General features: G+C 40.5%; 1 protein-coding gene and 1 pseudogene across 7 annotated transcripts in view; both read left to right on the forward strand.

Annotated features, from left to right (window-relative positions):
- Positions 1–22613, forward strand: part of Abl2 (ABL proto-oncogene 2, non-receptor tyrosine kinase) — a 91930-nt gene that overhangs the window by 13424 nt on the left and 55893 nt on the right. The window lies entirely within an intron of this gene.
- LOC142859186 (small ribosomal subunit protein bS21m pseudogene) lies at positions 2563–4020 on the forward strand (annotated as a pseudogene).

The following is a 22613-nucleotide window of genomic DNA, read 5'->3' on the forward strand; positions in this document are numbered from 1 at the left end:
CCCCAAGGATCTTTCTGTTTCTGCCTTCCAAGTGCTGTGTGTGCTGCCTGGGCTGACCAGACACTGGAGTCAGACTTGGATCTTCATGATTGCTTGGCAAGCCTTTCATTGAGTGTTCTTCCCTAGCCCCCTTGGGTTTTTTTTTTTTTAAAAAAAAAAACAAAACAAAACTGTCGTGTGGGTTCACTACACACCCAAGGCTGAAGGCTGGCCTTGAACTTCTAACCCCCCCACCCCCCAACATACCTCTGCCTTCGCTTCTCAAGTGTTGGGATTAGAGACCTGCACCTCTATGTCCAGTTTATACTTACATTCATAAGACTTTTGGGTTTTTTGTGGCGGATCCTTGTAATTAGAGCATAGAGCTGTAAAGTTTTTTTTTGTTTTTTGTTTTTTTTTAAAAATACGGTCTATAGCAAGCACTGAGCCCTTTGCAGTCATTCATTCATTAATTCATGAGTCAGGGTTTCTCTCTCTAGCCCTGGCTGCCTGGAACTCACTCTGTAAACCAGGTTGGCCTCAAATTCAAAGAGATCCATCTGCTTCTGCCTCCTGAGCACTGGGATTAAAGGTGTGTGTCACCACCACTGACCAGCAATTTTAACCTTGAACTTGCTATATTGCCAAAGATGACCTTGAACTCCTGAGGGGCCTGCCTACACCTCCCGAGTGCTGGATTATAGGTAGGTGCCACCTGTCTGGCCTGCCTTCCTGCCTTTGTCCCTACCTCTGTCACCTCACTCTGTATCTTAGACCAGCCTGGAATGAACTGTGACTCAGGTTGGCCTTGAATTTTCAGAGATCCTCCTGCCCCACCCAAGTGAGGGGAATTGTGGACTACTTACCCAGATCTGATAGCTTACCTCTGCCTCCCCTTTTAGGTTTATTTTTATTTACGTGTACGTGGTACGTGTGTGTGCGCACGCTCATACTACTTGTGTGGAATGCTCTTAAAGGCCCAGAGAGTGTGTCAGGTCCCTTGGAGCTAAACTTACAAGCAGTTGTAAGCTAACAAGCATACGTGCTGGGAACTGAACTCAGTTCCTCAAGAATTCTTAACTGTTAGGTCACCTTCCACATTCCCCTTAGATCTTCTTGTTTAAGTGAAGTATTTTTGTGATGTTAGTTTTCTTATGTGACCCTTTGAACAGAACATTCTTAGTCTAAATAAGGCATTGTTAAGTATTGAAAACAGTGTGGAGGAAGACTGCAAGGTAATACTGTATTCCTTAAAAATGTCATGAGCTTGATTTCTTTCAAGAAGGAAGTGTGGGCTTCCTGCCTAGCTCTTTGCTGGTGTTTTGTAGAGGACTAGCACTCCCACAGTGGTGTTTGGTGATTTGTGAGTGTCCATGTCAACCAGCAAGAAGCAGAGATCTTGAAATAGGGCACATCCTTTTCCTTTAAAAAATACAATTGTTATCTTTACTTTTATGATGTAAATATTTATTAAATTGTATTAAATGATGTTTCTCTTAATGAATAAAGATTAAAATTTTACCATCCTAAGTTATTGAAGATTTCTTGCTTCATTATAGATATTATAATTTTATACTGTATCTAGTACATTTGGGTTTTATAAGTTTTAAAAAGTTGAACATAAATAGCAGGCAGTGGTGGCGCACGCTTTTAATCCCAGCACTCAGTAGGCAGAGGCAGGCGGATCTCTGTGAGTTTGAGGCCAGCCTGGTCTACAAAGTGAGTTCCAGCACAGGTTCCAAAGGTACAGAGAAACCCTGTCTCAAAAAAAACAAAAAAACAAGCAAACAAAAAAGTTGAACGTAAGTAGATTAAGTTATGAAAATCTCGGTAATGGAAATTGTAATTAAAAATGGTAGCCGGGCGGTGGTGTTGCACGCCTTTAATCCCAGCACTTGGGAGGCAGAGGCAGGCGGATCTCTCTGAGTTTGAGACCAGCCTGGTCTTTAAGAGCTAGTTCCAGGACAGGCTCCAAAACCACAGAGAAACCCTGTCTCGAAAAACCAAAACAAACAAACAAATAAATAAAAATGGTGATAGTGATGAGTTTTTGCTTTGGGCTTTTGTTTTGTGATGGTACTGGGGATTGAACTGAGGGCCTCATGCACACTTACTATCAGTGGGGGTTTGTTTTGAACAGAAAATAAGGATCACAAAAACCATAACAAAACTCCCACGTTATTTCCAAAGGGAGCATCTCAGTTGGACCAAAAGCCTTAGAAAAGCCTGCTTTCAGTGTTGGCACTTGTCTATCTGGGAGCTTGGGTGTTTGGAGCGTTCAGGTCTGAAAAGAGTGACTCAGTCTGCTGAACTGTACAGAGTGGTTAGCACTGGGCATCTACATTCTGGGAGTTTGAAGTTGATAGAAAGAAGGCGGAGGGTGTTTATGTTACCACCTCTCAATAGAAACAGAGTTGGGAAACATTTGATCGAGTATGAACTAAATACTTAGCAGTGAAGAACAACTTTTGGAAGAGTGTTTTCTAAACTGTAAGTGTGCCTTATTGCCTCTGATGATTGTGCTTTGTATTTTCCTGTAACAAGCTCTCCACCTGGTCGGTTAGCGTATTTGGTTAGATCTCGATGCTAGGAGTCAGTGTGACTACAGGTATGTGCTGCGATCTCTTAAGTCTTTCTGAGTCTTGAAGCTAGGAGGTGGTATTGGGGACTTTGACACAACAGCAGGTGGGATGCATTTCCAACTGGAACCTACCATGATTCTATAAAGCTTGTATGTGGAAGTACCCAGTGAATAGTTGCCATTGTTTCTTACTGTCCCCAAATATTGTAGTAGGTAGAATAAGTAAAGCTAACGTAAGTTCAGTTCTGAAGAGGAACTGAGGGGGGACAAAAACAAACCAGAAAACCTAAATACTCTTTAATTTGTGGGTATGAAATTTCTGTTAAAGGGCCAGTATTTGCCTTTTTCTTTTTGCGATAGGATCCTCTACAGCCCAGGCTTCCTTAGAACCCACATGTAAACTGGGCTTGAGAGGCAGAGGCAGGCAGATCTCTGAGTTTGAGGCCAGCTGGTTCAAATAGTGAGTTCAGGACAGCCAGAGCTACATGGTGAGATCCTGTCTCCAAAGAAACAAACAAGCACAAACCCTCTTATGTAGCTCAAGCTAGCCTCAGACTCCAACAGTCCTCTTGCTTCAGCCTCCTGAGTATTGGGGTTACAGGATACGTGGTTTAAAGGCTTTGAGTCTCTTGGTGTCTTTTTAATTCATAGAAATACAAAGCTGTAGATGGAGAACTTGGAGGCACTAAATGATTCAGAGCACTGAAATGTGGATGGCACTGAGCTGTAGAAACTATGAATGGTGCCTGCATGGGTTGATACATATGTGTGGGTTTTCAGTGGCTGAAGAGAATAGTTCCCAGTGATTGCTATTTTATTATATATTCACTCTCTGCCTTTATCTTCTTTCCTTAATTCAAATATATCAGAAACATCTAGAAAACACACACACACGAGCATTGAACCAAGCAGGTGTACTCTATATGAAAAACACTTCTGGTGATTTAGATGTAACATACTCATCCAGTTAAGACTTCACTTTAGGAAGCTGGGCATAGTGGTGGACACCTTTAACTCTAGCACTTGGGAGACAGAGGCAGGCAGATCTTTATGAAGAGTTCCAAGACAACCTGGGCTATCTAATGAGACTTTGTCTCAGAAATGAAAACAAACTAAAAGACTTCTAGATCCTAGAGTCCAAGTGCTGAGGCAGAAGTCTATAGGTCCTGAAGAACTGAGTACAAGGCTGTATCTAAATCTCAAGTTCATTGCCAGAACTGTGGTGGTTCAGAAGGACACATGGGAAGTGCATACGGACCTGGGCAGAATTCTCACCACTGATGGGCTTACAGAAGTCATAAAGCAGTGACGGTACTGTGAGAAAGAAGTCTTACCACCACTGCCAGTGGGAGAGCTGTGAAACCTGCCAGAGGATCTCCAACATGGAAATGGCTTGAAAGATTAACTTCTTGATATGAAAGAACCAGGCAGATCCATGGGCTGCTAAGGCCTGTGGATAGAAAGCCCATATTAATTCTATGCCCAACTCTTCTCTTTATCTAGCCCCAAACTCTGTTACTTTTCTCTATAATAAACTCAGTCAAACATGGGGGGGGGGGACGGCTATAGGGCTAGGAGGCCTAGCATGCATAAGGTGCTGGGTTCTACAGCACAGAAAAAGAGTTAGTGCCGCATGGTTTGGGGCATGGGGTGTGTATAGGTACATATGTGTGTGGGTGCCCAAAGCAACCAGAAGAGGGCATTGGATCCCTTGTGCCGGAGTTACAGGCAGTGTGGATTGCTTGATAGAGGTGCTGGGAACTGAAGTCCGATCTGCTGCAAGAACCGTAAGTGGTCTCAGCCACTGAGTCTGTCTTTATCCAGCCCTGGTGAATGTTTTAAGATAGCCATGTTGCCCAGGCTGCTCTTGAGTTCCTCAGCTCAAATGATTCTCTGTCCTTGGTCTCCAGAGTCTTGGGATTCCAGGCATACACCATCATACCTAGCAAATTTATATTTGATGGGAACAGAAAGACCCTCAAAATTGTAGTGGGCTTCAGTGACTGGCTTTTGATTTTGCCTTTTGGTGAATTTACTATCTCCTGGGTTCTATTGTTGCTATTGAGAAAGTAACTGTCAGTGTAATTGACTTCCTGCAGACAACCTGTCATTTCCATCTGGTGGCTTTTATAAGTCGCTTTGTCTTTGATGTCTCGCATTTCCACTGCATCGTAACTAGATTTCCTAGTATTTTGTCCTGCTAGCATGATCCTTTGTGCTTCCTGAAACTAGGGCAGTTTTCGAAAAGTCAGCAATTATCTCCTCAAATACTGCCTTCTCATTTTGCTAGTCTCCTTGAACGTTATTTTGGCATATTTTGGACTTTTCCTTTTGTTCTTGTGTCACTTAGCCTCTGTTCTGTAGGGCTTTTTTTCTTTTCTTTCTTTTTTTTTTAGTACTGTGCAATGTTTTATTTTATCAAAGTGCTTTTTTTTTTTTACTGATCTGATCTACAATTTAATCATTTGAACCTCTAATTTCAGTTACTATTTTCATTTCTTCAAGTTCTTTCTCTTTGACTCCTTTAATCTTTCGGTCTTTTTTGTTGTGGCAAAATACTGTACAGATACAAGAAATATATTTAAAAACTTTTAAGTGTACAGATCGATGACATTGAGTATATTTTTATTGAATGACAATTACTACTGTTTCTCTCCAGAACTATTTCCTCCCATCCCCCAAGACGGGGTTTCTCTTTTAGCCCTGGCTGTCCTTGAACTACTCTGTAGACCAGACCCAGACTCAGAGAACCGCGCGCCTCTGTCTCCTTAGTGCTTGGATTAAAGGCGTGCGCCAAGGCTGCCCAGCTTCTCCAGAACTCTTTTATCTTCCCAGATCCAAACTTGAATCTGTTAAACATTAACTTCCTAATTTTGTCATCTCCCAAGCCCCTAGCAACCACTATATTTTTTTTTTTTTCGTCTTTGTGAATTTGACTATCCTGGGTATCTTTAAGATTTTTTTAAAATTACATTTTATTTTGTGTGTATGTGTGTCTGTAGGTGCCCACTCATGACGTGGCATACATGTGGAGTTAAGAGAACAACTGTGTGGTGGTTAGGACTGAGAATATGCCTCATAGATGCAGGTATTTGAACATTTGGTCCCCAGGTGGTGCTGCTGTTTGGGGACGCTTAGCTGGTGCGGCCTTGTGAGGGAGTGTATCACTGGAGGGTTTTGAGGCTTTAAGGACTGTCTCCTCCAAGTTTTCTCTTTCTGCTTTGTCCTTGTGCTTCAAAATGAGTTCTCCTGACACCATGCCTGCTGCCTCAGTTTTCTCTGGAACTGTGATCCCAGTAAACCCTTCTGTGTCTGAGTTGCTGGGTCATGATGTCCACCACAGCAACAGAAAGTAGCTAATACATGCTGTAAGCCAAAGTAAAATAAACCCTTTCCTCCCTGGTTGCTTTGGGTCAGGCTGTTTTTCACAATAGAAAAGATGTTATGACACCCTGTTTTAGTTAGTATTCTGTTGCTGTGATAAAGCGTCCTGTCCAAAAATGTCTTACTGAAGAAAGAGTTTTGGCTTCCAGTTCTGGAGAGCCAAGAGTCCATCATGGCAGGGCGGCCTGGCAGCAGGTGGCAGGAGCAGGACTCTGAGAGATCCCATCCTCAGCCGCCGGCATGAAGCAGACAACTGAAAGGAGGGTGAAGCTAGGAATACTTCAGAGATCACCCCACTCGTAGAACTTCTCCCCAAAACAGTGCCACCAGCTGGGGATCAGTGTTCAGATATGGAGGGCACCACTTCTTCAGACCACCACACCCTCCAATAATAAGTACATAAGGATTTTAATTTCTCCACAATTTTTTTTATTATGATTAGTTTTTTTTTTTGCCAGTCAGTGGTGGTGTACTTTTAATCCTAGCACTTGGGAGGCAGAGGCAGGTGGATTTGAGTTCGAGGTCAGCCTGGTCTACAGATGAAAAGTTTCAGGACAGTCAGAACTACACAGAGAAACCCTGATTCAAAAAACAAACAAAACCCTATTTTTTTTTAAAATAGTAACCATAGCTCATAGATATGAGGTAGGGTCTCAGTATAGCTTTGATGTGCTTTTTCCTAACGACTAGTGATGCCGGCCATTTGTATAACTTTCTTGGGGAAATTTTCAAGTCCTTTGTTTTAGATCAAGCTGTTTACGTTTTTGTTCTTGAGTTGTGAACTTAGTTGGCGATGTTTTGTTTGCTTCCCTGTCATTCCTCTTTTATAATAGTAATCAGACACATTAAACTCAGTATATTACTGATATTCATGCCTGAATATCCAGTTACTCCAAGTTTACCTTTAAAACAACCAAGGTTTATTATCTCAAAAGTTCTTGGAGTGTCAGAAATGTGAGAGCAACGTAGCTTGGCTGTTGTGGCTGTTAAGCTGCTGGCCCGAGTGCCAGTCTTCTGAAGACTGGACTCCTGCACACAGCACCACCCATGGGAAGCCTCTCTGGAGCATCCTCACACTGATGCCTGCTTTCCCCAGAGAGAGAATAGAGTACCACATAGCCTTTTGTGAAGTGGGTAGAGGCACACAGCGTTATTTCCATCTTACTCTATGTGTGAGGAACAAGTTCTAATTCTACCTGGAGAGGGAACTAATCTTCCCTTCCTATCAAAGAGTTTAGCTGAGGGGATGTAGTTCAGTGGTAGAGTGCTTTGCTCATTTGGTATGTGCCAGGCCCTGGGTTTGATGATCACCACTGAAAAAAAATATTATTTTTGGAGATAAAATCTTAAATAGCCCAGGCTGGTTTCAGACTTACTGATCCGCCAAGGCTGACTTGGAACTCTGATCTCCTTTCTCTCTCTCATGTGCTGGGATGACCATGGGTGTACATCACCATACTTGCTAAGATGTTTCTTTAGAGAAAGTGCTGGGCTGTCCATGGTGTGTCCCACCATACACTGTGAAGATGTTTCTTTAAAGAAAATTCTAACCAAAAATTTTATTTTATACTCTAATGGGTTTGATAGAGCTAATATTAATAATGTGATGTCTGACATTATTCTAAACCAGATGACTAAAACATTTCATTGATCTTTATAAGAATGTGGAAGATAATAGAGCTCTTTAGAAGAGCCCTGTGATTGCCATTATATAAATAAATCAAGAAAAGACAGCCACATGGCAGGCAGTATGAGAGACAGTACTAGGGAGGTTTACTTCAGGGGATTTGCTGATTTTAGCTAAGATTTGAAGGTAGGAGTTATGTTAGGCCACAGGAAAGGGATAGAAGTGCTTTAAACAACATGGATGAAGAAAGGTGACATTTTCTCTGTCTCCTGTGGGGAAAATTTGGTGTGCGAGTTCAGCACATTGCGTATTTGCAAGAACAACAAACAAAAGAGTGTATTAGGGTTTTCTCAAGGAATGGAACTGATAAAATGAATCTATGTGTATATAAAGGGGATTTCTTAGAGTGACTTACAGACAGATGCTGTCTCCCGATGGAAAGTCCATCCAGTAGTTGTTGAGGCCACAAGGCTAGCTGTCTCTCAGCTGGACTTCAGTAGACACTGGAAACCAGAAGTAGGCTTGAATGCCTCAGGAGCAGGATAGGTGAGCTTGCCCGGTAGAGTTGAGGGCTAGGAGGCGAAAAGCAAAAGCTTTTTTTTTTCTTTTATATGCGACTGTTATGAGAAGGTGGGTCCTAGATTTAGGGTGAGTCTTTCCACCACAAAAGATCCAAGTTTAGGGTGGATCTTCCCACCTCAAATGGTCCAATCAGTACTAATCCCTTAGATGTACATAGATGCTTGGCTTTTTGTTAAATTCCAGATGTAGTCAAGTTGACAACCAAGACTAGCTGTCACAAGTAGGTACCTTCTTTTTAATTGATTTTATTGAGCTCTACATTTTTCTCTGCTCCCCTCCTGTCCTCTTCCCTTCCCTTCAACCTTCTCCCAAGTTCCCCATGCTCCCGATTTACTCAGGAGATCTTGTCTTTCTACTTCCCATGTAGATTAGATCCATGTGTGTCTCTCTTAGAGTTCTCATTTTTGTCTAGGTTCTCTGGGATTGTGATTTGTAGGCCGGTTTTCTTTGCTTTATGTTTAAAAACCACTTATGAGTGAGTTTAAAACCCAAATATGTTGTTTGTCTTCTGAGTTTGGGTTACCTTACTCAATATGATGTTTTCTAGATCCATCCATTTGCCTGCAAATTTCAAGATGTTATTTTTATCTGCTGTGTAGTACTCCATTATGTAAATGAGTAGGTACTTTTTTTTTCTTTTTTAATAAAACTGTTAACAATGCCTTTAAATTGTTTTTTTCAACCACTGGCATGGTTGTTGGTGCTGACCTGCAATCCTAGGATTGAAGAGGGAGAGTCAGGAGGATCATTGTAAACTTGAGGCAGCATAAGATCTGGTCTCAACAAAAACAGACAAAAAATGGTTTTTAATTATTCTTTTTATTCTGCATTAACAAGAATACTATGTTATATGAACAAATAATTTCTAAGCCCCTATGAGTAGTTTAGGCAACTATTGGCTTTTTGGAAAACATCCTGCTCAGTATTCATAATTGAGTTGTTGACTTTTAGGTCAATGAGGTATTTTAACTTTCATAATAAATTCTTTTCTTTAAATTGTGTTCTAGGGAAATAATAAGTTGGCTTTAATTTCAAAATTTATTTTTATGTAAAAGTACTATGAAGAGATTATATTGTGTAGCGCACAACGCCTGTCTGCGCTCTGTGTACTACCATACAGTTTTTGAACCTCGGGCAAAGGCCTGGAGATTGAAACACACAAAGACACACAGACAGAGAGACAGAGACACGGACCTCTAGTCACTGGTAAGAAGTCCTTTATTCAATAACACACTGGAGGCTTATACACCCAACACAGACAGGTGGGTGAAAACCTTATCCTCTGATCCTCAAGGCCAAGGCCACTGGGCTCCTGAAGCAGAGCTGGTAAACAACTTTGACACAGTTTTCAGTAACTCAGATCAGAAGGAAAGTAAAGATCTCTAGCAGGGAAGAGCAGCTGGAGGCCAGGACTCCAAATGGTCCCAACAATATTGGAAACAATACTTTAGGAAAAAATAGGTTTCTGTTTTGTAAGAATTTTATTGATCTCAGAATTATAACATTTTCAAAAATCAGTGTTAATATTGCTTTCACTATACATAAAAAGAAGGGTTTATTTTGCAAGTGAATTTATCATCAGAGTTTTACTAAATTAAAAAATTGTTCCTTACCAGGCCACTAGGGGCTACTCCAGTGTCTAGAAGAGCCCGTTACCACCGCAGCTGAAACATTATCTTCCTTCTAGCATAATCAGCACCATCTCGATTTCTTATATGAGAAAGTAGACTTTTAAGTCTGGTGTGGGCTATTAATTTTGACAATAATATGTACCTTTGGTCAGGATTTGCTGTAATTTTATTTTTTACACGTACACACTGGTATGATGTGTGAGGAGAGGTCAGAAGACTTCCTGCAGGAGTCATTGCTCTCCTACTGTGTGGGGTCAGTGCTGGAACTTGGGCTGTCAGACTTGGCAGCAAGTTCCCTTACTCTCTGAGCCATCTTGCTGGCTCTGCTTTGTTGTTAAAATGTGAAAATTTATTGGCCACTTTTTCTAATGGTGCTGTCTCAAACTGACTTTGATCACTTGAGGGAAAATTGTAGCTTTCTTTTTTGGTACAGAACATGATTCTTACTTGTTTTTTACGTTAAACTTTTTCTTGAAAAATTCGAAAGGCTGGTATTTGGTTAGAGTTATCATTTCTTTTTTAAATTATGTATGTTTCCTTAGAGACAGGCAACAGGAAGGACCTTCATGTTCCTTTCAAGAGTATTTAACAAGCTGGTTACGGTGGCATGTGCCTGTGGTCCCAGCACTGGTACTCTGGAGGGAGACAGAAGCAGGGGATCTTCAGTGCAAGGCTATCTTGGGTTATGTGGTGAGACCTTGTTTCCAAAAACAAACACATGAACAACTAGCCAGGTATTTAGCACTTTTATTAGCATTATTTTCATTTCTTCCCAGTTACATAAGAAAATATAATGCAGTTTTGAGTTATAAAGAAAAATATATAAAATAGAGAGAGAATGCTCTTGTTCTTCTCTCTCCCCCCCTCTTCTCTCTCCAGGGTGCCATGTAGTCGAGATGGTCTTGGATTTAGTATGTACCTGGAGATAGCCTTGAACTGAGCCCATAAATTAACATGGAAAATTTTCAAGAAAATAGTTTAGGCACCCATGTATAAAGGAAAGGTTATTGGGGTGGCATGTGTGTGTCTGTTCATCCATCTGTCTGTCCTGGTTTCTGCACCTTCTTAGAAGCCACCAGGATTCAATCATGAAGCCCTTGTTTCTAAAGTACTACTGATCTCTAAACATCCTAGATTGAATTTCTTTTTTTTTTTTTTTTTTTTGGTTTTTCGAGACAGGGTTTCTCTGTGGTTTTGGAGCCTGTCCTGGAACTAGCTCTTGTAGACCAGGCTGGTCTCGAACTCACAGAGATCCGCCTGCCTCTGCCTCCCAACCTAGATTGAATTTCTGACTTCATAATGGAGAGTAAATTTCACAGCCTGAACCATTGAGAGGGATATACACTAGAATCACATCCAAATCACAGCATGTACCTATAATTAATATGACCTGTTGGGGGCTGTAATTTCCCACTTGAAACAAATTTTATGTTTTTGACTCCGCCTCCTCAAAAAAGAAGTCATCAGACTTAATGCTTCAGAAAATATTTTGGTCAACCAAAATTGTATTTATTAAGACATCCCTTCCAAAAGACAAGCCTTGCTATATTGCAAAGGCCAGCCCCCAAACATCATAGCGTAAAACTGTCCTTTTGCCTCAGACTTCCTGGTACTTACAACTACATTTAGCTCAAAATTTTCTTTATCTGTAGCGCTAGGGATTGAACTCAAGTCTTCACACATGCTAGGCAGGTTCTACCACTAAACTGTATAAATATCTTACTGTTTATGTGCCTCTGAAAAAAATAAGTTTTATTGTGTGTATGTGTGAACGTGCACATGCGCTTGTATGCTCGAATGTGTGTGCTCACCAAGGGACAACTTTTGGAAGGTACTTCACTCTTTGACCATGTGAGTCCCAGGATAGAACTCAGGTCGTCACCAGGCTTGGTGGCAAGCACCTTGACTAGCTGAGCCCTCTCATGGGTCCTATTTCCTTTATTTCTACTTCCCACCCCCTTTTGAAAACATGTTTCTTTTGAGTCAGGGTCTTGCTGAGTTGCCCAGACTGACTTGAACTTAGCACCCTGCTGCCCAGCCTCCTGACTACAGTCTTGCAGCACAGGTGAACGAATACATACTTCAAATTTAGTATTGAGGCTGGAGAGATGACTCAGCAGTTAAGAGCACTGGCTCCTCTCCCTGAGGACCTGGTTCAATTCCCAATACACGCATAGTAGCTCACAACTGTCTGTAACTCCAATTCCAGGGAATCTGATACCTTCACACAGACATACATGCAGGCAAAACGCCAATGCACATAAAAGCCAGCAAAACCCAGAAAAAAAAATTTAGTTTTCCTAACCATCCCCCAACCCCCCCCCCACACACAGAGTTTTTCTAGAGGACCTGAGTTCAATTCCCAGCAACCTCATGGCTCACATCCATCTGTAATGAGATCTGGTGCCCTCTTTTGGAATGCAGACAGAACAGCAATAAATAAATAAATCTAAAAAAAGAAAAATCATGAAATTTACAAATAAATTAATAGAACTGGAAAAAAGTATACTGAGGTAACCCTACGCTCAGGAAGACGAATACCAAATAATCTTTCTCATGTATGCATCCTACTCTTAAGTACTTAGTTTGGTATGTTTATCTTTGAGTGCCTGTGGAAGCCAGGAAATCAGAAGGGGCCATGCAGCACATGGGTGGCGGATGCCTTAAGGGAGGGTAAAGATTAGAACATCAGTGAAAGAAAAAAATTAGGTACATTAAAATATTTTTTTTTGGTACATTGAGAAAATGTGTGTCCGTGTATAGTTATGTGTATATCTGTGCAGGTGCCTGCAAAGCCCAGAATAAAAACAGGATCTCGAGTTGTAGGTATTTGTGATCCACCCAAGTGTTTTACCATCTCTTCAGCCCCACACAGAGTTGTTTTGTTTTGGTTTTTTGAGAGAGAGTTTATGTAATCCTGGCTGTTCTGGAACTATACGTAGACCAGGCTGGCCTTAAACTCAGAGAGATCCTCCTGCCTCTGTTTTCCGAGTTCTACCTGTGCTCACATTTGTGCTTGGACATGTGCATGCACACATATACCTCAGACACAGAGAAGCACACACCACAGAGACATATACTAAATAAATTAAAAAAAAATCCCAAAGAAGAAAATTAACTTGTTCCTGATCATTTATCAGGTGTCAGGTTTGGGATGCAGTTCAGTAACATAACTTGTCTGGCATGTACAAGACCTGGGTTCAGTGTGTGTGTTATCATACAAAGCTGTGGTTTCTTTTAAAGATTTATTTACTTTTATATGTATGGATATTTTATTGGCATGTATAGGAATCTACTGGGTATGTGACCATGGAGGTCAGAAGAGAGCACCAGAGCCCTTGGAACTGGAGTTACAGATGGTTGTAAACCACCGGATCAATGCTGGAAACTAAACCTGGTTCCCCTGCAAAAGCACCAAGTGCTCTAAACTGCCAAACCATCTCTTCTGCAGCACCCCACAGAGAGTTTCTTGATTGCCACTGCAACCTCAAAATGTCTAGATGGCATAAGAATTATTTTTTGTGTGTGTGTGTGTTTTGTGGATGAGCCTAAGGAAGTTTGGGGATTTTCCCCAGGACTCAGACTCCATTAATCTGATTGTCAATACTTCTTTACCATAGTAGAATAATTTCTCTGGTTTTGTGCTCGAATGATAATCTCAAATAATGACACCCCCCCCAACCATCTCTTTCTCTCTCCTCCTTCTCCCTCCCTTCCTCACATATACACACAGAGGGACTGGACACGGGTCTTGTACATGCTAGTTAAGTGCCGTGTCACTGAGCTGCAGCCAAGGCTGAGACTTGCTATGTAGTTGATCCCGGCCTTGCATTCCTGATCCTTCTGCTCCCATTTCCCAAGTGCTGGGATTACAGGCATGGGTTACCACATCTGACTTAACTAGTGTTAACTGACTTAACATTCTTGCTCTATGGTCTCAAAAGCATTTGGTTATGTTTTTATATTATAATGGCTGATTTGTTTTTGTGTTTCTAGTAGTATGTGAGAGTTTTTTTTTTGGTTTTTGGGTTTTGGGGTTTTTTTCAAGATAAGATTTCTCTGTAGCTTTTTTTGGTGTTATTAATATTCAATGGCTAGGATATTCTATAACATCACATACTATAAGTACCAGGATATATGAGGTTATTAAAAAGTTTTAAACTACCTTTATTTATTTACTTGTGTGTATATGTGTGTGGGCACATGCAAGGCACAGTGCACGTATGGAGGTCAGAGCACATCTTGTGGGAGTTGGGTCTCTCCTTATACATGGGGCCTTAGGGTCAAGCTCGGGTCATCAGCTTGATTGCAGGTGTCTTTGTCTTTACCTGCTGGACCATTCCTGGCCCCAGTATGTGAGGTTTGAGGACCAAAGACCATGGCTTATTACTACCTTAGTCTCCCCTAACTCTGCGCCACTCATTTGTTTTATGTGAAATATGTGTGTGGGTACTTGCATATTATAGAGGATATGTGGAGGCCAGAGGACAGCTTTAGGAAGTTGCTCTCTCCTACTGTCTGTGTCTCGGTGACTGACTCAGGTACCTGAGGCTTGGTGGCAGCTTCCTTTACTCACTGAGCCATCTGGACAAGCAGGTGCTTTGCATTAAAAAACAAATAGATGAAAATAAAAATTACTTAAAAAAATAAAACCCTATTGCTTATATATCCTGGTATTTATAGTATGTGATGTTATAGACTATGCTAGCCATTGAATATTGTTTCCATATCTCTTTTCTGTTGAGCTAGAGATTGAACCTGCTAGGCAGTGCTTTACCTCAGAGGTCGCCCCTCCTTGCCCTTTCAAGCTGAAAATTGCTTAGACACTTGACTTGTGAAATAATCAGTTATAAATAATTCCAATGAGCAGTTATTGTAACAGTCATAATTAGTGTAATGTGGCTGCTTATTACAGGATTGGGATTTGAGATAGGAAGCTTAGAATTACAGACTTTGCCTTCGTGTGGAGCAGTTATCTGTGCACTCTAAATAATTGTACTGAATTATGTAAGCCATACCCTTCTAGATAAGTACAGCTGAGTTCTGTACATTTTAAGATGGTGACTCATTGAATTATACTCCTGCTTAGATGTAGCTGTGTAAGTGCAGTTGTTTCCCAATTTCCCCTTTTCCAGCAGTGACACTTTTCTTTTGTACTCTGACGTCAGTTGGTGCCGTGTGTTTTCCTTAGAATTAATGGATCAGTAAGTTGTTCCCACGGAAAGCTTTTTAAAGATGTTCTTTCTTTTGCAAGTGCTTGATCATTTTCCATAGAGTGTTGTGCTTCCTGTGTGTTCCCCAGTTTTAATTGTGAGAACAATTGGAAAAAAACAGTGGATAAGGAACTTAGAAGCATATTAAAAAATGTCTTGGGATTTTTAAAATTTTGACTTGAACATTTTTTTTTATCCAGAATCAAAGATTTAGGCTAGTGGTAGAGAGTGCTTGCTGAGCATGTGTGGCCCTGAGTTTGAGTGGAATGGAAGGAAGAAAGCTTAATATACAAATAATTGTTGGAAAACTCATATTTATTGAAGTGTATTTAGCTATAAAAATTTTAAATTAACAAATTAGAATTCAAACCTGATCATTTAGCCAGGCCATGTTTAATCTCATCACTCAGGAGGCAGAGACAGGCAGATCTTTGAGTGCAAGGTCAGCCTGATTACTGAGAGAGTTCCTGGACCGTCGGGGCTACACAGAGAAACCTGTCTTGAAAAACTAACCAACCAAACAACCTGATCACTTTTTTCTTGTTTCATTAGGGCGACTTTTATGTGCCACTTAATTTGCTTATAGAAGATTGGTTTTTATTTTGTTGTTTTGTTTTGTTTTGTTTTGTTTTTCGAGACAGGGGTTCGCTGTAGCTTTGGAGCCTGTCCTGGAACTAGCTCTTGTAGATCAGGCTGGCCTCAAACTCACAGAGATCCGCCTGTCTCTGCCTCCTAACTGCTGGGATTAAAGGCATGCGCCACCACCGCCTGGCTAGAAGATTGTTTTTTTATATTCAGTTTTAAACTTTTAAAAAATTGTTGTGAAATATAGATATAATTTTTTATCTCACTAATTTTGTATATACAGTTCCATGCCATTAATTAAGCTCATACTGTATGATTGTTACTATTGTCCATTCCTAAATTTTTTAAAAAATATTTATTGTGTATACAGTATTCTGTCTGTATGTCTGCAGGCCAGAAGAGGGCACCAGATCCCATTACAGATGGTTGTTAGCCACCATGTGGTTGCTGGGAATTGAACACAGGACCTCAGGGATCTCTCCAGCCCTATTCCTAAAATTTTTTTCATCAGCCAACATGAAAACTCTTATCTCCAGTAAGGAGTACTTTCTCTTCCTTCTTCAAGATCCTGAGTGACTTCTTTATCACTATGAATTTGCCTTGGATATTTTCTGTTGAGTGGAACCATGTAATATTTGTCTTTTTGTGTTTAGCTTATGTTAGTGTATTTTCAAGGTTCAACACATTATAGCATGTTTCAGAACCTTGTTTCATTTTCCTGGCTTAGCAATATCTAACAATATGTGTATACCACATTTTTTTTAATAATTCATTGGTGGACACTTGGGTTCTTTTTCCATTCTGCCTATTATGAAACATGCCTTTCTGAACAGTGGCCTATGTCAGTATCTGTCCGAGTTCCTGTTTTCATTGATTAAAAGTGTATTCCTAGGACAGGAATTGCTCAGTTATATGCTAATTCTGTATTCAAATTCATACAGTGCAGTCTGTTTTTATATTCCCACCTGCAATGAATAGCAATTTGTTCTACAGAAATAATTCTACCTACGAGGCCCTAATTATTTTACCTTAAATGACTTGCAACCTGTCTGTTATTACCTTACTTTTAAAAACAGAGCTTCGGGGCTGGATGGTTTTGTCAGTAAGCACTTGTCATGCAAGCCTGACAGCCTGTGTTCATCCCTGAAACCTACATAAAGTCGGAAGGAGATAGCAGAATCTACAAAGTTGACCTCCACATGAATGCCACAGCAGGCACGTGCCCCTACACACTGCAGCAACAATAATAATAAGTAAAATAAAATAATAATAAGTATGGAGCTTTAATTTCCTATCTTTACTCTGTAAAGTTCTGGCTGGCATTTCACTTGGTCTTAGCTGCAAGGCTGAAATGTGATATGACTGACATTACAATGGATTGGCATGAGGTTCGTATTTGCAATACATCTATCCCTTTCTTCCCTTTTATTCTACCTTTATTTACTTTTGCTATTGTTTTAAGGCAAGCTCTCATACACTCCAGGCTATCCTTGAGCTTGATTGTAGCCAGGCCTAGTCTTGAACTTCTGATCCTCCTGCTTCTGCCTCTCAAGTGCAGTGATTATAGATAGGCATAAACCACCACATCTAGTCTCCCTCCCTTTATTTTGCTTTAAAGAGCAATTTAATTATATGGTGGCAAAGAAAATTTATATTCTTAGCAATAAAAGTACATTCAAATCCTTGAATACTAATTCTTGTTTTATTTGAGTCTTTTTTACATAGTCTTCTTTGTTTGTTTTTGAGAAAGGATTTCTCTATGTTACAGCCCTAACTGTCCTGGAACTCACTATGTAGTAGACCAGGCTGGTCTTGAACTCACAGAGATCCGCCTGCCTCTGACTCCCGAGTACTGGGATTAAAGGTGTGCACCACTACTGCCTGACTACACTTTTCAAGTATATTAGTGTTGAAATGTCACAAAATTTATTAAAATGTTTTATTACTCTAAAAAATGATAATTTGATTAGAAATTTACTCTGCAATCTACATCCAAAAAGTCTTGCTAAACACTAGCAACAAGAGTGATATTATAGCAATAACATAACAAATGCTTTGTAAGGAGTTTTAAAGAATGTAGCACTTACAGTCTACAGTCTAACAGGCTGCAGGTAGAAGCAAAGAGCACAACCTGGACTACAGTCCCTGTCTTCTGTTGCTTAAAGGTGTAGGTACTTAGTGAAACTTTAAGACAAGGGGATTAAAAGTGATTTTAAATTTCAAACCTAAAAATAAGAACAGTTATAAAAGGGGTGGTGGTTAAACTAGTAAGATTTACAGCTTAAGTGAGAGTGCACTTTTGATACAGATGTCAGTGGGGTTTTGACATGTTGGACTTGAACCTTTTGTTGCTAAAATTTGTATTATTCTGTATGTAATGATATTCCTGCAGATGCGGTAGTGTATTTGTTTACCCAGCAAATACCTGCAGAGCTACTACCCATGTAATAAGTAGGATCCCTGAGTCATGGATCCATAGAATGGGCACTGTATGAGATAGCTGTTTTACCCCAGTGTATCTTTAACTACTTATGAAAAACATTTTTAGTAGCAGTTTTCTCTAGACTGATCACCGAGAGGACTGTGATCATTCCTATGAAATGTGTGGCCTAAAAGCCACCTTTTTTTTTTTTTTTTTTGAGACAGGGTTTCTCTGTAGCTTTGGAGCCTGTCCTGGAACTATCTCTTGTAGACCAGGCTGACCTCTAACTCAGAGATCCACCTGCCTCTGCCTCCCGACTGCTGGGATTAAAGGAATGCACCACCACTTCCTGGCTCTAAACTGATCACATGTAGTAATAAGGGCGTTGGGGCTGCATCCCCAGCACCCCGGCTGCCTGGCTAGCTTATGCCCGAAATAACAACACACAAACTGTATTCATTTAATCACTGCTTGGCCCATTTCTATCTAGCCTCTTCTAGGCTAATTCTCACATATTAATTTAGCCCATTTCTTATCATCTGTGTAGCGCCCCTAGGTGCGCTTACCAGGAAGATTCTAGCCTATGTCCATCCTGGGTCGGAGCTTCATCGCTTGCGTCTGCCTGGGAGCTGGGAGCATGGCGTCTCTCCGAGGCGTCTGCTCCCGAGAGGAGAGCTGTGGAGTCTGAGCTCACTTCCTCTTCCTCCCAGCGTTCTGTTCTGTTTACTCCTCCCACCTATCTTCTAACCAATGAGGGCCAAGCAGTTTCTTTTTATTTAACCAATGACCTTCCTCCATCAATCACATAATCTGTTAATATATAGTCTGCCTTAATTTTCAGGGGAAGGGCCTCCAATTTTTAAAGCAGAACCTCAGAAGTTTCTTAGGAGCCAGCAAGATGGCTTAGCAGGTAAAGGTGTTTGCCACCAATCATGACAGCCTGTATTCAATCCCCAGGCCCCTCATGGTAGAAGGAGAGAACTTGAGAACTTACTCCTGCAAATTGTCCTTTGACTTACATTGGAGAAAATACACACGAGAGAGAGAGAGAGAGAGAGAGAGAGAGAGAGAGAGAGAGCGCAAAGAAGGGGGGGGCAGGGGGTGGAGAGAGGCACTTTTCTTAAAAGTTTCTTTCAGCACTTTTGGCTTTTGGATTCTACCTGAGTGAGATTTATAAAGAGATTACCAGTTGCTGCTGTCTGTCCCACTTCCTAGAATTAAATGGATTAACTGTTTAATGAAGTCAAGTCATTGCTGTTAACTCCCATATTATGTAATGTTTATTGGGACCTCTGTGCCTACAGTGGAAAATGGCAGCAATACCTGGCTGCCATGGTGACCTGTCTTTAGTCCTAGAGTAGGGAGGGTACTCTTTTGCAGTCTCTGAGGATTCTTGTGATTGGAAGGGTCTTCCAGGACTGTTCTTGGGAAGCCTCAAGGGTTGGGTTGGCTCTCAGTGCATCTTTGAAATAATCTGCATGTTTAGTGTAACATCTGACTTGAAACCAGAGCTCAGGACTCCAACAGTAATTCTTATTTGTGTGGTTTTATTTACCTTTTCTAGAAGATTTGTTTTTTTAGTGATTAACTATTTTTATTTATTTGTATGTGTATGTGTTCCATGATGTTAGATGGAGGTCTGGACTACTGTAGATTTGGTTCTTTCCTTCCACATTTGTGTGGCTTCCAGTGATTGAATTCAGCTCACCAGACATGGCAGATACTGTCAGTTGGAGGGGTGTTGGGAGAGGGCAAGTGACAGGGTGTCCTGTATATCTCAGGCTGTCCACAAGCTTGCTGTGTAACCAAGGATGACCTTGAACTTAATGATTTTTCTCCTGCTTCTGTCTTCTTCACACTCGGATTACAGTGTTTTTATTCTTTGCTTGCTCATTAGCAATAAGAATTTCTTCCTTATTCATCTGTCCTCAGCATGCCTGGGGATGTGGATCAGTCAGTAGAGTGTTCCTAGATGCCTTGTGTTCAGTCCCTGGCTCTACACAAACCAGACGTGGTGGCACCTGTCTAATCCCAGCACTGAGGAGGCAGTGCCAGGAGACTCATATCAAGGTCACCTTCGTCTTTGTACATAGTAAATTTTGGCTGGCCTAGGATATATGAGACCCTGATTTAAAACAAAAATAAAATAAAAAAGTTATTTTTTGCATTGATTCATTCCCTCCTAAGGTCCAAAGCAGACTTTTGTTTCTAAATAAACTTGAATTTTCTTAAGCTAGATGAACTTCACTACATCTGGAATGAACTAAAACCCAAGTGCTGTGTACACCAGTGAAGGGTTTTTTTTAATTAAATAATATAAAGTGGGAAGACCCACCTTTAATCCACCTCTATTCTGGACCACACCTTCTGGTGGCAGCCTATATAAAGGACTTAAAAGAAGGAAGTTTTTGCTCTTTGCCTGTTTGCTCTCATTCTCTGTGGCAAGTCCATTCTTTCACTGGCATTAGAGCCTGCTTTTCTGGGATTCCAACAGTTTACTAAAGAGGAGCTGAGATATCCAACCTTGTGGACTGAACAACTACTAGATTCCTGGACTTCTGTAGGTAGACAGCCATTGTTGGCTTAACTGGGCCACAACTGCTAAGCCATTCTAATCAATCCCCTTTATCTGTCTGTCTGTCTCTGTTTCTCTATCAATTAATCAAATAATCATTTTTAAGTCTGTTCCTTGAGAGAACCCTACACTAGGAAAATGTAATAGCACTAAAAACTAAAATTGACTGCTGCCAATAAAAGCCTTTTTGTTTTATTCTGCTATCTTAATATGCTAGACATTTGTCTTCATCTCTCAAAGTGAGATATCAGGTAGAACTTTAAGAAATCTTTAATTGCATATATGTTAACAATGAATGATAATTGATTTTCATCAAGTTCGTAAAACCCCCTTTCAACTATAGAGACTAAGGCAAGAATTTATTTTGTGTAGGTCTTGTGCAGGCCGCATAGCTATTGAGAACTCATGAATGTAGTGGCTCAGTCATGTCCCGAAGACACTGCTTTGCTTTGGTCCTCTCCAGCCTTTGGCTCTTAGATTTTTCTTGGATCTCTTTACAATGGTTCCTGAGCTCTTCTCACTTGTAAATGCCCAAAGTTCATTCTTGGAAATAATTTTCTATTAGGATGTGAATATTTCTGTGATGGGGGATTCATGCTTTTACTTGTATACTGGAGAACATTATTTAGACCAAAACTGTAGGAGATAATTGTGGTGGAGATCTTGCTTAGAACACTGAAAAAAAATAACAAAACCTTAAGCTTGAGTTTTTTATAATTAGAATATATTGGGCTAGTCTCCTTTTCTACTGTTCTTCAGCCAACAATGAAGTCATGTTTATCAGTTGAATAGAAAAACATCTACTTGGGACAGTGTATATATACATTTGTGTATGTGGACAATAGACAATTGGAAGAGTATCTTAGGGGTTAAATTCTTGGTAGATAATTGGACAAAGTGCCTGGCAGTGGTAGCACACACCTTTAATCTTAATCCCAGCACTTAATCCCAGCACGCGGCAGAGGCAGGAGGATCTCTGTGAGTTCAAGGCCAACCTGGTCTAAGAGTGCTAGTTCCAGGACAGTCTCCAAAGCTACAGAGAAACCCTGTTTCGGAAAACAAAAAAACAAAACAAAACAAAGAAAAACCCCAAAAACAAACAAAAAAAATGGGACAAAGTAAGACAAGTGTGTTTGTTCATCAAGGCTTGCTTTACAATATTCCTTGGGAGGAGGTTTGATGAAGAACTTCATTTTATTTTACTTAGACAATTTTTAAATTATTTTTATTTTATGTGTATGAGTGTTTTGCCTGTATGTATTTATGCATGTATGTGTACTATGTGAGTTTCTGGTGTTCATAGAACCCAGAAGATGGTATCAGATTCCATAGGACTGGAATGATAGTTGATTATAGTTGGTTAGGAACTACCTTAAGGTGCTGTCTATTAAACCCAGGTTCTCTGGACGAACAGCCAGTACTCTTAACTGCTGAGCTCCTTTTCCAGCCCCCATGACTTTCATTTTCTTGTTTGTCTGTTTTTGAGACAGGGTCATCCTATATTTCCCTGGATGGCCTGCATTTGATATCTAGACCAGAGGCCTCCGACTCACAGATACATCTGTCTTTCCTGTTTGAAAATGCTGATGACCTATTTTATTATTGTTGTTATAATTATTATTATTATTATTTTTTTTTTTTGGATTTTCGAGACAGGGTTTCTCTGTAGCTTTTTGGTTCCTGTCCTGAAACTAGCTCTTGTAGACCAGGCTGGCCTCGAACTCACAGAGATCCGCCTGCCTCTGCCTCCCGAGTGCTGGGATTAAAGGCGTGCGCCACCACCGCCCGGCGCTATAATTAATTTGTAACTTTTCCCAGAATTGTTTGGGACATTAATTTTTCAATTAATTTTGGTGGGTGAAAAGTGTTCATTTATTAGTATGTATTAAAGTTTTAGCCTCTCTTGGTTTTTTTCCTTGTGATTATTTTTTTTTTAACAGTATCTTGTATGTTGTCTGTTCAGGATGGTCTTGAAGTTATGGTCCTTATGCCTCAGACACCTCTGCTAGGATTGCAGATATTTGGCACCTGTCC

Source organism: Microtus pennsylvanicus, chromosome 10, assembly GCF_037038515.1.
Source record: "Microtus pennsylvanicus isolate mMicPen1 chromosome 10, mMicPen1.hap1, whole genome shotgun sequence".
NCBI classification, from domain to species: Eukaryota; Metazoa; Chordata; class Mammalia; order Rodentia; family Cricetidae; genus Microtus; species Microtus pennsylvanicus.